At 37.4% G+C, this 3,431-nt stretch overlaps 1 pseudogene; it reads left to right on the plus strand.

The window, feature by feature from the left end:
- Positions 1-2,178: 2,178 nt before the first annotated feature.
- Positions 2,179-2,814, plus strand: LOC118995697 (syntaxin-7-like; annotated as a pseudogene).
- The last annotated feature ends 617 nt before the right edge of the window (positions 2,815-3,431 follow it).

The raw sequence follows: 3,431 nt of genomic DNA on the forward strand, positions 1-3,431 counted from the left end.
TTCTATCAGTGTAGGTTTCTAAGCATGGGAATTCAGAATGTCAAAAGAGAAAAGCAAAGAATTTTAAAAAACAAGGTATCTTCACAAATAACTAAAATCCAGCAGAGGAAATAAAAGAACAGATATATAAAAGATATCAAAGGACACTAATTATTGCCCAATGAAACTCCTGGTCTCTACCAAAAAAATGACTACAATCATTAATAATGATGCACTAAATAGATTAGAAGATATTTGTGTTGGTTCTGTTGTCCCAGCAAGTGGAGTACAGTCACATGGCTTTTGTTACAGAAACTTTGAGGTTGTTGCATAGTAACAGTGAGTGCCAAGTAGAAATTCAGTTGTCACTGCTCCAAATCTATAGGCATTGCACTTTCTGAGATAGTGGCAGCAGATCCTCCAACCTCCTCTCCAGTCAGCTCACTTGAGGTTTTGTCAGGAAAGGGCACTGGGAGCAAGGACTCCTCTTCCTTGTCTCATGCTGTTTTCTCTCCTTTGTCTACAGTGCTGTGGCTGACATCTGCATGCATGCAGGAAGTTCTTGTGGTATTCACCCTCAGGCAAGTTTTGGGACTAGTCACAGCCATAGCTCCCCTTCTCCAACCTGGGCCTACTGACACTTGGTCAGAGAGGTCTTCTTACTTGCCAGTCACACTGTGAGATCCATCCTCATTCACATCAACCTTCAGACTGAGACCTGCTCTCTCCTAGAGCTGTCCAGTGAACGTGTCTGTGGTAGAGTTTTCTGTAGTGACATGAGTCTGAAACCCATTGCTAAGGAGATAGACTTGGGTCATATACGATTCTTCCTTTTGGTAATCCTCTTTAATTACTGATTGCTACATTTGGTAATTTTCTTCTACCCCTCTCTGCAGACTACCCCCTAAAATACTTAAATATTCTTTAAATCATCCCTGGTTTCTCTCTTCTCACTCCACTGCCTTACACACCTTGATATCCTGATATGTTCAGTCCTCAGTTTCAACATTGATAGGCTGGGGAACATTGTATTGAAGATGTGTCTACAATTTTTCATGTTAATTTAGACTTAGAAGTAACAGTGCTTAATATTACAATTCAGAATTTATACTTGTTATATTTTAATTAATAACAAGATTTTAAAATGCTTACTATGTACCTGGATGTATATTTTTAAAGGTTAACTTAAATATTGATATCAAAACAATTCTATAATACCAAGGATAAAGCGTCAGATAAAGTATGGACTCTAAGTGACTATGATGTGTCAGTACAGACTCACTCTCAGTAACAAAGGTCCCATCTGCTGAGTGATGCTGATAATGGGGATGCTCTGCATGCAGGGGACTATGGGAAATGTCAGTACCTCCCTGTTATTTTTAGGTGAGATTAAAGCTGGTCTCAAAAAATTCTTAAAACTTAGTTTTACAAAAATAATTGCAGCATTCTCGAAACTAGAAATGTGTTGTTTAGGGATGGTGAGAGTAACATTGTACCAGATTTAGGTTGGCTATTGTGACTGGTGCTTACAAACATGTGTTTTGTTTTCTAGACAGGATTTAGAATAGAAGTTGTATGTGTCATAATCCCAAAATACACAATTCTTGTCCAACATGGAAGTTTTTGCAAATCTGAAATGCAGAGAGAATGCATCATTAATCTGATGATACGTAACTTAATATTTAAACAAACAAATATTTACAGTAATAGTTACACAGTAAATCTCAATATTTCTTAAAATATTTTATAAAAACCCTTAAATATTTCTTCACATACTTGTTTACCTATTGTCTTTTGTTTCTAAGATCAATTCCTGAGTTGCAAGAATGAGGGAATAATGTATACGAGTTCTAGAGAAACTTATAGTTCAGAAGAGAGAATTGTGCCAGTTTTCCACACCCAAAAATTAGTATTTTTTCTCTGGGAAAGTCCAATCCATGAATGTATTTCTAAAATGTTCAAAAAATTCTATGAGGAAACAAATTTTATGAGAAATTAAGTAAAATTAATTTGTATTTGTGAAAACAATTAAAGTTGGCTCACAGTTAGAGGGGGAGGTGACAGCTAAGCAAATTGCACACCTCACCAACATCTGGTGACATTAGTGAATAAGCAATCAACCCGTCCTGTGATCCAGAAATTCTTGGTCACCCCACCCAGGTGGCCCAGCATGTCCGTCATCCAAAGATCACATGACCTTGTGTGGATATATAAAGGACTCTGAATCAACGTGGAACATCTCAAGAATCACCTGAGTTGAGGCAACAGCTGCAGCAGAACCACCAATATTTTAAACAAATTGCAAAAAAAACAGTTAAGTCAATGAAACAGTCCGTATCTTCTCCTACCACTCTCAATGAACAACATGAAAGGAAAATACAAGTTATTTCTTAGTGGCTGAATTCACAACATCACTGACCAACTCTCCAAAGGCCAGCAGCTAAGAAAGGAAAAGAGTGTTTTCCCTGAGTGGGCAGCCTGTACTGGAGTATCTGGTGGAATTCCTAAAGAGAGCTCAAAGAAAGGAATTTTGTGTTCTAGAAAAGCCAAACTCACCCTCATGGTCAGGTGCAGGATGAGGGGATTACAGAAGGTGACTTCCACCTCATTCAGGAGAGAGCCTTCTCTTAGGCAACTGGTAGCTGATATTATGGATATTAATAAACTTTTCAAAAGTCTTGGAATGACAATTCATGAAAAAAGAGGTGTAGTCACATTAGAAGCCAAGTTGAAAATGCAGGGCTGCATGAGCAACATGCCCACCAGTAACCAGCAAGGGCAGATGAATATCAGAAAGCAAACCCCGCATGTTGCTGCAAGATGCACAAGACTTGAAAGAGAAATACAAATCTGCAACTGCACTAGCATAAAACAAAAGTCTAAACCTTTATATCTTATTTTATTTATTTATTAAAGATTTGGTGTATTTAATTTTAGAGGTACAGGAAGAGAGGGAGAAAGACAGGAAGTCATAGATTGGTTGCCTCTCCTGTGCTGGATCTCTGATGGATTCTGCAACAACACAGGCACCTGCCCTGACTGGGAATTGAACCTGTGACATTTTCCTTTATGGAGCAATGTCTAACCCACACCAGTCAGGGAAACCTTTATATTTTCAATGAATGTATTATGATGCTTTTGCCTCTGAAATTTATTTGTATATTGAGAATTTGAATTCAGGTTTTGTTAATATTAAACACTGAGAATGACTTTGGAGACTAATAAATTGGTTTTACAAAAAAATGGGACAATGATATTTTCAGAGAACTTATTTTGAAAGAAACTTTTGGACAAATTATTTTTTCTTTACCAGTTACATTCAATATTGTTTTAGACCTGTGTATACCTTGAGAGGTGACTACCCCAATGGATCTGGGGCCCATCTGACACCATGCGTATATTTTAGAATATTCTTCACTATATTCTCCATGTTGTGCTTTCCATTGTGTTGT

Source organism: Sturnira hondurensis, unplaced genomic scaffold (genome assembly GCF_014824575.4).
Source record: "Sturnira hondurensis isolate 20B ecotype Veracruz unplaced genomic scaffold, ASM1482457v3 Scaffold0010397, whole genome shotgun sequence".
NCBI lineage: Eukaryota > Metazoa > Chordata > Mammalia > Chiroptera > Phyllostomidae > Sturnira > Sturnira hondurensis.